Raw genomic sequence first — 13,128 nt, forward strand, 5'->3', positions numbered from 1 at the left:
ATAATTTTTGGCCATTTCTAGTCGATCGCCTAAACTTAATGTTGTAAACTTCAATTTGATCAAGTTCAAAGCAGGTTCAACCGAAAGTAGCATGCATTAAAATATAAACATAGATAGTTTTGCATAACCAAACATAAAACATAAATTTAAACTAAGCTAAACTACTTTGGGTCGAGGTAGAGGTCGAGACAATCCTTCCTCGTCAGGTACGGTGTGCCACGAGTCGGGTCCGGGCCGGTGCTGTCATCGGGGTCGTTGGGGAAGGCACTCCTCCACTCGTCGACGTCGATCTACTCGTCCTCGCCACCCACCTGGACACTGTCCTCGCCACCTTCGACCTCGTCATCAGACGAGAGCGCGATAACCTCACCACCCTTCGCACCGGCAAAGATCGCCCGCTCCGCCTCCACGAGCTCCGGGTGCTGCCGGCAGAGGTCTTGCATGTAGGCCTTGTCGGTGGCCTCAGCCTCGAGGCGCTCCCATGCCTCGCGGTCCTCCCGTGCCATAGCCAATCTCACCACCCCTGGCTCCGGTGGAACAAGGTGGACCAGACATGTGCCGAAGGGGAAATTGAGCCTAGCCGCCACACCGTGGTAGAGGACCTGCCAGCGTCGTACTCCATGTCCGCGAGCTCGGCCGTGTGGAAGCTACCGAGCCACAGGCGGGTGTGGGTCTCCCGATCTGTAATCTCGGTGATGCACGTCCCCCACTTCCGCTACCGGACCCTGAGGTAGGACCTCGTCGGCTGCCGGGTCCGAGGGAGGACCGGGAAGTCCTCGAACTAGCGTAGGGGTGCGGCGGCGGGCGGATCACGGGACCGACAATGGTGGATTGATAAAGAGCCTACGGAGGACGATGGGGACACCTCGGCGGCCACCTCGCCAGCATCGGGCGAAGAGGCTGCGATAAACCTCTCTTGGGACATTGGCTCCTCGAGCTCCCCGGCACACAGGCAGAGGTTGAGGATGGAGGCGGCGGCGATGGCGATGACCTACCAATGGTTACGGGGCCGGTGTGTGTCAGTGAGCACATGTTTTGTGGACTGTGTGGTGTGTGTGGAGGGGGGTGGGGGTGGGGGGGGGGTTAAGGTGGTGTTTGAGGAAATACCGCGACAACCAAATTTTTTACTAGGCGGGGTTAATGAAAATTTGGATCAAGGGCGAGCAGATATTTTTGAGATTGCGAGGGATGCAGAGGCGGGAGTATTTGGGGAGCAAGCTAGTGTGCTTGACACGCCGACTGTGGACTGTAGCGGACACACCTTCTCGCGTAAGCCATAGACATACTATACACCGACGGTGCTCCAGGATATTTTGTACTGCATCTCACACGTTTGGTGATAACAAACTGTGTGGGATCTACTTGATTTTTCATTTTGATTTGAATTACATAATGGGGTCACAGTGGCAATGGACAGTGTTTGAATTGCTAGACCTTTTATCTGCAGTGAACATGCAACTATATGTGTGTCGTAAAAAAATAGGATTATTCAGGGTTCGTTTGGAAATTTTATACATTAAATTGGTTATCTAGCAATTTCAGGTGTACAATTCAAAATCAAAGCACATGCTCCAGTCCCTAAAAATGGGTTGCAAAATCAAATGTTTGTCCTTAGTTGCAAGCTTAGGTCACATGCAAGAAACGAGAATGAATGTCAAACACCTTGACATTGTCCCTCAGCCGCTAACATGGTTTTAAAATTATAGTAAATCAAAAGCTCGGCTAAAATTCATGAAACTTGACATGATATCATGGAACGACATCGACATGCCGTGGTAAAAATATTTTCCCATTTGGTCCAGGTTTGGTATAAGCTTCTCGCAAACCGGAGCTTATCTCACAACAAGCCAGATGGTTTCGGTAGGGAACGTGCCACCTTGGGGGACAAATGATATATGTCGCCTCTTCTCACTTTCTAAAATTTTCTCATGTCAACGTAGAACAACACGAGTGTTGTGTCATTTTTTGGGAGTTTTCGGGGTTCACTTGGACATTTTTATACATTAACTAAGTTTTCTATGCATTCATGTGCATAATTCAAATTTGAACTACATGGACATGCTCTAGTGCATATAAAGTGGTTCAGAATTGGAATGTGTGTCCTTTGTTACATGCTTAAGTCCCATGCAAGAAATGAGAATGAATGTCAAACACCTTGCCACCGTCGCTCGGCCGCTAACATTGAGATACTTGGTTTTTAAATTCTAGTAAATCGAAAACGCGTCTAAAATTTATGAACCTTGACACGCTAGCATGGAACAACATCAACATGCAGTGGTAAAAATATTGTTCCATTTGGAGCAGGTTGGGGTATATATAAGCTTCTCACAAACCAGAGCTTCTAACAACAAGCCTCACACTACTAGGGAAAAGCCTAGCAGCAGCGCTGACTTTTGGCCTATCGGTAGCGCGGTTAACTGCGCTACTGATACAGCGCTACAGCTAAAGCTTAGCAGTAGCGCTTGTTGGCACGCACTACTGCTATATCTACTTAGTAGTAGCGCGTGCTCCAACAACCGCTACTGGTAATTACTAGTAGTGCTTCTCTCCGCCCGCGCTACTACTATTATTCCGTATTCTATTTATTTTAAATTTTAGGTCATATTCATACACCTTTACACAATTTTTTCATACAGTAGCAATTTAAAGATTGTTTTCCATTATAATGAGTTATTAAATCACTAGTTGAAAGAACCACGGATTAGTTTCAGATGGATGGATCCTAAGAGACCAGTGATATAATAACGTACTCATCATCATCATCATCATCATCATATTAATATAAAAACTCTTGCATCGTATCGTCACCAACAACACTAGCTAATAATCATCGTAGTTATTACCACCAACACTATTTAATCATCATAGTCATAGCTAATCACCACCAACACTAGCTAATAATAATCATCATAGTCATCACCACCAACACTCATTCTAGCTAGCTAATCACTCCTACTGCTCTCTCTCAGGTAAAATAGCATAGAACATGTGGAGCGCTCCTGATTCATCATATTGAAGCATGTAGATGAACCTGTCTCCTAATTGTGGGCTGCACTTCTGATTACTGCCCCCTAGTACTTCTCTGCGATCCTTCACAATTTTGTTCCAGTCTTTGACTATTAAGACTTCTCTCTTCTAGAAATCTTGAATGCACTCATGTGCAATGTAGGATGTCTTGGTCGTATGCTAATCATGGACATGCGACCTTTAGCCTCCATCCACTGAGGCACAACTATCATCGGGAGTCCCTGTTGAAGAACATCGTAGTAACATACTTAGCAATGAAGTTTAGCTTAAAAAATAATGTATGCAAAAGATGCACTGAGGACAAATAATAAAAAACTTACCATCTTTTTTAAATAGATGTGACCGTAGTTCAGTACGGACACTATTGGTCGCACGCTTTGAGTACTAAGATTTCCAAGTTTAGGAAAATAATTTGTCTTGACAGTATGAAGATCCTCAAGCCATGAAACATAATGACTTGTCTCCTGGCAATTTAGTTCAGCCTCGAGATAGTAGTAAGTCCTGTCTACCAAGCGCTGGACATGTTTGCTTGAATGGAAATAAGTTGTCAATAGAAATTAGTTGTCAAATATTTTTGAATAAACAATATCCAAAACATAAATATGGTTGAGAAACTTACATAATGGTAGAACTGGAGGCGTCTGCACATCGACCCAGATATCGATATTATCTTCAATATCATCTTCCGGACGAATATCAAAGGTGATAAGCATATCAGGCTCAAATGCATAAGCCTTGCATAGTGATGTCCATTGTTTGCATTCAAAATGGGTGTAGGTGTCTGATACGTCTTGAGCCTGCGTTGGTTTTCCTTGAAGAGGAAAGGGTGATGCAGCACAGTAGCGTTAGTATTTCCCTCAGTTTTTGAGAACCAAGGTATCAATCCAGTAGGAGGCTCCTCACAAGTCCCACGAACCTACACAAACAAACAAAGAACTCACAACCAACACGATAAAGGGGTTGTCAATCCCTTCACGGCCACTTGCAAAAGTGAGATCTGATAGAGATAATATGATAAGATAAATATATTTTTGGTATTTTATAATATAGATGTAGAAAATAATGATGCAAATAAAAGTAGATTGAAAGCTTATATCATAAAAGATAGACCCAGGGGCCATAGGTTTCACTAGAGGCTTCTCTCAAGATAGCATAAGTATTACGGTGGGTGAACAAATTACTGTCGAGCAATTGATAGAAAAGCGAATAATTATGAGATTATCTAGGCATGATCATGTATATAGGCATCACGTCCGTGACAAGTAGACCGACTCCTACCCGCATCTACTACTATTACTCCACACATCGACCGCTATCCAACATGCATCTAGAGTATTAAGTTCATAAGAACAGAGTAACACATTAAGAAAGATGACATGATGTAGAGGGATAAACTCAAGCAATATGATATAAACCCCATCTTTTTATCCTCGATGGAAACAATACAATACGTGCCTTGCAACCCTTTCTGTCACTGGGTAAGGACACCGCAAGATTGAACCCAAAGCTAAGAACTTCTCCCATGGAAAGAACGATCAATCTAGTAGGCCAAACCAAACCGATAATTCGAAGAGACTTGCGAAGATAAGTCAATCATACATAAAAGAATTCAGAGAAGATTCAAATATTATTCATAGATAAACTTGATCATAAACCCACAATTCATCGAATATCGACAAACACACCGCAAAAAGAGTTTACATCGAATAGATCTCCACAAGAGAGGGGGATAACATTGTATTGAGATCCAAAAAGAGAGAAGAAGCCATCTAGCTAATAACTATGGACCTGAAGGTCTATGGTAAAATACTCACAACTCATCGGAAGGGCTATGGTGTTGATGTAGAAGCCCTCCATGGTGGATTCCCCCTCCGGCAAAACGCCGGCGACGGCTCCAAGATGGGATCTTGCGGATACAGAAGGTTACGGTGGCGGAAATATTTCTTCGGTGGATCCCTGGATGTTTTCGGGGTATGTAGGCTTATATAGGAAGAAGAAGTACGTCGGTGGCCACTCGAGGGGCCCACGAGACAGGGGGCGCGCCCTCCTATCTCGTGGCCGCCTCGGCTGCTTCTTGGCTTGCACTCCAAGTCCTCCAGATCACGTTCGTTCAAAAAATCACGCTCCCGAAGGTTTCATTCCGTTTGGACTCCGTTTGATATTCCTTTTCTTTGAAATACTAAAATAGGCAAAAAAAAACAATACAGGTTGGGCCTCCGGTTAGTTGGTTAGTCCCAAAAATGATATAATTGTGTAAAATAAAGCCCATAAACATCCAAAACAGGTAATATAATAGCATGGAACAATCAAAAATTATAGATACGTTGGAGACGTATCAAGCATCCCGAAGCGTAATTCCTGCTCGTCCTCGAGTAGGTAAATGATAAAAACAGAATTTTTGATGTGGAATGCTACCTAGCATAATTCTCAATGTAATTTCTCTTATTGTGTCATGAATGTTCAGATCCAAATGATTCAAAATAAAAGTTCATATTGACAAAAGAAATAGTAATAGTTCAAGCATACTAATAAAAGCAATCATGTCTTCTCAAAATAACATGGCTAAAGAAAGTTCATCCCTACAAAATCATATAGTTAGGCTATGCTTCATTTTTGTCACACGAAGATGTTCCCAACTTCTATACCCCCGATGACAAGCCAAGCAATTGTTTCGTACTTAAATAATCTCAAACTTTTTCAACCTTCACGCAATACATGAGCATGAGCCATGGATATAGCACTGTGGATGGAATAGAATAATGATTGGGGATTGTGTGGAGAAGACAAAAAGGAGAAAGTCTCACATTGACGAGGATAATCAACGGGCTATGGGAATGCCCATCAATTGATGTCAACATGAGGAGTAGGGATTGCCATGCAAATTATGCACTAGAGCTATAAATGAATGAAAGCTCAACAAAAGAAAACTACTGGGTGTGCATCCAACTTGCTTGCTCACGAAGACCTAGGGCATTTGAGGAAGCCCATCGTAGGAATATAAAAGCCAAGTTCTATAATGAAAAATTCCTACTAGTATATGAAAGTGACAACATATGAGACTCTCTATATGAAAAACATGGTGCTACTTTGAAGCACAATATATGAGACTTACTACATGAAGAACAAAGTGCTACTTTGAAGCACAAGTGTGGAAAAAGAGATAGTAGCATTGCCCCTTTATTTATTTTCTTTTTCTTTTTTTTCTTTTTTTCTTTTTTTTCTTTGGCCTTTTTTTTCTTTTGGACTTTCTTTTTTGGGCAATGCTCTAATAATGATGATCATCACACTTTCATTGATTACAACACATGAATTACAACTCAAAACTAGAACAAGATATGACTCTATATGAATGCCTCCGGCGGTGTACCGGGATGGTGCAATGAATCAAGAGTGACATGTATAAAATATTATGCATGGTGGCTTTTCCACAAATACGATGTCAACTACATGATCATGCAATGGCAATATGACAAAAGTAATGTATGTCATGATGATGATGAACGGAACGGTGGAAAGTTGCATGGCAATATATCTCGGAATGGCTATGGAAATGCCATAATTAGGTAGGTATGGTGGCTGTTTTGAGAAAGATATAAGGAGGTTTATGTGTGATAGAGCGTATCATATCACGGGATTTGGATGCACCGGCGAAGTTTGCACCAACTCTCAAGGTGAGAAAGGGCAATGCATGGTACCGAAGAGGCTAGCAATGATGGAAAGGTAAAAGTGCGTATAATCCATGGACTCAACATTAGTCAAAAGAACTCATATACTTATTGCAAAAATTTAGAAGTCATCAAAACCAAGCACTACGCGCATGCTCCTAGGGGGATAGATTGGTAGGAAAAGACCATCGCTCATCCCCGACCGCCACTCATAAGGATGCACAAGGCAGGTACACTTCATGTTTCAAATTTGTTACACAACTTTAACCATACGTGCATGCTACGGGACTTGCTAACTTCAACACAAGAATTCTTTAAATTCATAATCACCCAACTAGCATGACTTTAATATCACTACCTCCATATCTCAAAACAATTATCAAGTATCAAATTGATCATAGCATCCAATTCACTTCCTATGATAGTTTTTATTATACCCAACTTGGATGCTCATCATTCTAGGACCAATTTATAACCATAGAAAATACCATGCTATTCTAAAAGACTCTCAAAATAATATAAGTGAAGCACAAGAGATAAAAAAATTCTTCAAAATTAAACCACCGCCGTGCTCTAAAAGATATAAGTGAAGCACTAGAGCAAAAACTATTTAGCTCAAAAGATATAAGTGAAGCACATAGAGTACTCTAATAAATTTTAACCAAGTAGGCTTCTCCCAAAAGGTGTGTTACAGCAAGGATGATTGTGGTAAACTAAAAAGCAAAGACTAATATAATACACGACGCTCCAAGCAAAACACATATCATGTGGCGAATAAAAATATAGCTCCAAGTAAAGTTATCAATGAATGAAGACGAAAGAGGGGATGCCTTCCCGGGGCATCCCCAAGCTTAGGCTTTTGGCTATTCTTGAATATCTTGGGGTGCCTTGGGCATCCCTAAGCTTAGGCTTTTGCCACTCCTTATTCCATAGTCCATCAAATCTTTACCCAAAACTTGAAAACTTCACAACACAAAACTCAACAGGAAATCTCATAAGCTCCGTTAGTGAAAGAAAAAAAACCACCACATAAGGTACTGTAATGAACTCGTTCTTTATTTATATTGGTGTTAAACCTACTGTATTCCAAGTTCTCTATGGTTCATACCCTTACATACTAGCCATAGATGCATCAAAATAAGCAAAGAACACACGAAAAACAGAATCTGTCAAAAACAGAACAGTCTGTAGGAATCTGTAACTAATGCAAACTTCTGGAACCTTAAAAATCCTACCAAAATAGGACGTCCTAAACAATGTGTTTATTGAACATCAGCAAAAAGAATCAATGAAAAAGATCGTTTCTGTGATTTATTGAATTTTTTCTCGTGAGCACACAGTTTCTGTTTTTCAGCAGAATCAAATCAACTCATATCATAGGTTATCCTATAGGTTCTACTTGGCACAAACACTAATTAAAACATGAAAACACATCTAAACAGAAATTAGATGCAAGATTTATTACTAAACAGGAACAAAAACAAAAAACACAAAGAAAATTTGGTTGCCTCCCAACTAGCGCTATAGTTTAACGCCCCTAGCTAGGCATAAAAGCGAAGATAGATCTAAGTAGTGCCATCTTTGGCACTTGATTCATGGGTAGCTCGCATGATAGATTCATAAGGTAATTTGACGTTCTTTCTTGAAAAGTGCTCCATGCCTTTCTTTAATGGAAATTGGAATCTAGTATTCCCTTCTTTCATATCAATAATCGCACCAATCGTTCTAAGGAAAGGTCTACCAAGAATAATAGGGCAAGAAAGATTGCAATCTATATCAAGAACGATAAAATCAACGGGCACCAAATTTCTGTTGGCAACAATTAGAACATCATTGATTCTTCCCATTGGCTTTTTAACGGTGGAATCCACAAGGTGCAAATTTAAAGAGCAATCATCAAGATCATGGAAACCTAGAATATCACATAAAGTTTTTGGAATCATGGAAACACTAGCACCCAAATCACACAAAGCAAAACACTCATAATCTTTGATTTTAATCTTTATAGTAGGTTCCCACTCATCATTAAGTTTTCTAGGTATAGAAACTTCAAATTAAGTTTTTCATCAAAAGATTGCATCAAGGCATCAACAATATGTTTGGTAAAGGCCTTATTTTGACTATAAGCATGAGGAGAATTAACAACGGATTGTAACAAGGAAATACAACTTTCTAAAGAACAATTATCATAATCAAATTCCTTGAAATCCGAGATAGTGGGTTCAATACTATTTAAAGTCATGACCTCTCCAATCCCACTTTTACCAAATTTAGCATCAAGATCTAAAAACTCCGAATTCTTGGGACGCCTTCTAAATAAAGTTGACTCATCTTCAGTCCCATTATTATCAAGATTCATATTGCAAAACAAAGATCTAATAGGGGACACATTAATAACTTTAAGATCTTCATCATTATTTTCATCTAACTTTTTGGGTTTGGCAGCCATCTTATTGACTAAGGTGGCTTGCTTATCAGAAATTTGGGCTATAGCCTTCTCAAGCCAGGTAATTTGAGAGTTCACGCCATAAAATTCTTTATTCATATCATCTAGCTTCTTATTCATAAAACCCAAAAAATCTTTTTGTTCTTTAAGCTCTTTTCTGAAGAAATTATTATGCTCAAATTGCAAAGTCATAAAACTTATAATATTCGACTCAATCTCTTCGAACCTCCTAAGAAGGAGATCGGTACTCTTAGGCAAAGCCATAAGGATAGACAGGCACACAAGCAAACAGGAAACGACAAGCGAAAGAGAGAGGACGAAGAAGGCAAGCGGAAAAGAGAGGAGAGATTGAGAAAGAGAGGGCGAATAAAATGGCAAGGGTGAAGTGGGGGAGAGGAAAAGAGAGGCAAATGGCAAATAATGTAAATGCGAGGGAGATGAGTTTGTGATGGGTACTTGGTATGTCTTGACTTGAGCGAAGACCTCCCCGGCAACGGCGCCAGAAATCCTTCTTGCTACGTCTTGAGCTTGCGTTGGTTTTCCTTGAAAAGAAAAGGGTGATGCAGCTGTTTGATGAGATTTTGCACTACAAATAATAGATTTTGCACTACAAATAATATGAAAGTAAGGAGGGAGGATAATTATTTTTGAAAAAAAGTTATCTAAATGGTGACTTGTACCAATTAATGTTTAGGTCACATGGAGCAAGATGTGCCTATGTGTACCCACCTATATTGCATGTGCGTGGGCTTATGAACTGCACTTCGTTCAAAGTGATCGTTAATGGGCTAATGGTCGGCTAGTTAAAATAGCCCAGCATGATAAATAATGCGAATCAACCTGTGGTTGAGTTGGTTAGGTGGACAGTGGTATCCCCAACCCATCAGGGTTCAAATCCTGGTGCTCGCATTATTTCTGGATTTATTTCAGGATTTCCGGCGATGCGCTTTCAGTGGGAGGAGACGTTCCCGTCGACGACGAGGTGCCTACGGTGACTTCGTAAATCTCAAGATGATATGCCGGCTCAGTCTCTCGAAGGTGCTCATAGGGGTAGGGTGTGCGTGTGTGTGTTCATAGGGATGAGCGTATGCGCGTGTATATGAGCGCTTGTGTCTGTACTGATGCTAAAAAAAAAGTGTGTATAAATACGTGTCCAAATACAATTAAAAAAATATACCTTTGAGCTTGTACGAGGCTGGTTATGCATGGAATCCAATAGAGTATTTGGAAAGTAAAGGTTTGGATGCCCCCAATAGGCAAGCGAACATCTTGCACGGCACGACACGAGAGAAAAAGAAAAGTAAATCTCCCGGACGTGTACAACGCTCCGGCTGGGCAACCTTAATCTCTCCACGCCTATAAATAAAGGCAGAAGTGCTCGACCAGGGAGGAAGGAAACATCCCCATGCGGGGCACGAAGTGAAGACGCGCCCGTCGCAGCGACGGACAGAGGAGAGAAGGGATGCGGCGGCGGCCACGGCGCGCCGGATTGAAGAAACTCACGCACCTCTTGGGAAGGAGTGGACTGCGTCATGGAGACGACCACGCCGATAAGATGATGGCGGTGCACTCGAGGATGTCGCCGAGGAAGTCAGCAGCAGTGCATGCACAAGCAACAACAAGCATGCGCACGTGCAATAGTAGCACGGCCTTTTTTTCATTGTCTTTCTCTTACCAGGTTTCATTGGGAAGGAGACGTGTACATGGCGGTGGCGTTGGACTCATGTACGCAGAGAAGAGAAGGTGACACACCTATGGCAACGGCGTTGAGAAGAACCCGAAGGACAGAAGGAGGAGGAACTCACGCACGCAGAAACATAGATCGCATACAGAGGAAACGCGTCCGTGGTGGCAGCGGCGACGACGAGACGCGCCCGTGGCGGCAGTGTCGAGTGTGAGACGTGCTCATGGCGGTGGCGCATGTGCCAACAGGTGCAGCAACAACACCTTCACCCCATGCGCGAGGAAGCACAACGGTGACGCGGCAGCCGCAACACGCTGACGACGAAGGGCAGCAGACACACGATGGTTGTGGCCGCTGGGCGCTCTCTTTCTATTCTTGTCTCTTACAGGTTGCTCAGCGATCGGCTACGGTGCTCTACCTTGGTGGACTACGTGTGGTTGGCGAACAGGTCTCTCCGACGCAAAGGACTACGACGAACAGGTCCACGGCAAACAAGTTCATGGCAAACGAGACACCGGCGTACAAGTATCGCACCATACTTTCCGGAGGAGACACCGTGGCGAAATTGGAGCTCACGACGGTGTAGTCCGAGTCAAGTCCAAGGCGAATAGGTCTCTCCGGTGCAAAGGTGCATGGTGTGCCGATCACGGTGCATAGGTCGGGTATCTTGCTTCCCGGAGGAGACGACATAGCGGAACAGGAACTCGCGACGATGTAGTCCAAGTCAAGTCCATGGCGAACAGGTCTCTCCGATGCACAGGTCCATGGCGTTCCGATCACGATGCACAGGGCGGATGTCTTGCTTCTCGGAGGAGACGACGTGGCGGAACCGGTGCTCACGACGATGCAGCCCGAGACCGGTCCCACCTTTGAAGGTGCACCCACCATGGTAGACAGGTCCTTGGCATACATGTCTTGGTGTGATACTTGTCTTGGCAAACCATTGAATATGACGTTTAGCTAAGACGAGGCACCAACCATGGCGGACAGGTCCTCGACGAACAGGTCTCTCCGATGTACAGGTCCATGGCGTCCCCGGCGTACAGGTCACCCTTTGGTGTAGCACCTGCCAAGGCAACGCGACCTCTACGACGCCACCGTTCATCAACCCCTTGATAAAGACGGCGTCTGGCTTATACAAGGCGACGCAACCACTACGATCATCTATATCCACAAGTTCGCCACGCGGTGCCCCCTGATAAAGCAAACTGCCATAGACTTGGCATCCAATCAAGTGAGGCGCACCCATCTCAGCGGATAGGCCATTGGCGCACATGTCCATGGTGTCGTCGGCGTACAGGTCACCGTTTGACATAGCACCAACCAAGCTGACGCGGTCTCCAAGACACCACCTTTCTACGGCCCTGTGAGGTGGTGCCCTTTGTCTTGACGGACCGCCGAATACTCGGCGTCTAGCCAAGATGAGTCACCAACCACACTGGCCATACCAATGTTAGCGTGCGACGGTTTTACACCGACGCCGGTCTCCCTAAGCAACTTACTCCCGCGAGGCATACCTCTTGCATACCCCGACGAATCCGCTAGGTCGTCTAGAAGTCCGAGCTGAGCAGGATCCATGCAACTTCAACCCCAACTACATCATCGCTGCCAAGACCGACGTGGCGCGACGGCGAGGGAGGATGTGGCTAGCACAAAGCCATGTTTTGAGCGGCGCGTGTACCGACGAGGACACGGGCTCTGCCGCTACCCATACACCACCATCATCATGCATGGAGAACGCAAGGCAAAGACGATAGACGACCACACGGCTTAATCGGAGGTGTCTCGCGGAGTAACCCGCGGGAGTAATTAACCGGGAGCCTTCCGAGGCCCTGGGAACCAAGAGACCGCAATCGCTACAGTCACGAAGGCCGTGCTAGTAGGCCATGGAGCGCATATGTAAAGGGAGCTTGTAATTTTGTTTCTCCGATGAGAGATTAATAAAGTGCATGCTTCCCTATGTTTATTTGTGCACTTAGTACACTGGCACGCCTGCAATATTTTATTTTCCCTGGAGCGTAGAGAGATAATAATACAATAACCCACGTTATTTTTATTATTTTTCGTGTCAAACAAATTGGCACGCCCGGTGGGACATGGTTCTCCTCCCATCTTTGCTTCACTGTGGTCGTCTCAATCGTCTTTGCAATCTTCCTATGTGCACAACATGCTGCAAGGATCTCCGCCTGTAAGCCTCTTTCTTGCAGGCATACGGATCATGCCGCCTATGGTCTTCATCAAGCATGGCGCCAAGGTCTACATGCACAAGCCCAAGATCCCGCGCAGATTCAAACTGTGCAGTCAAA

The sequence above is a fragment of the Triticum dicoccoides genome, chromosome 1B (assembly GCF_002162155.2).
Source record: "Triticum dicoccoides isolate Atlit2015 ecotype Zavitan chromosome 1B, WEW_v2.0, whole genome shotgun sequence".
Lineage (NCBI taxonomy): Eukaryota > Viridiplantae > Streptophyta > Magnoliopsida > Poales > Poaceae > Triticum > Triticum dicoccoides.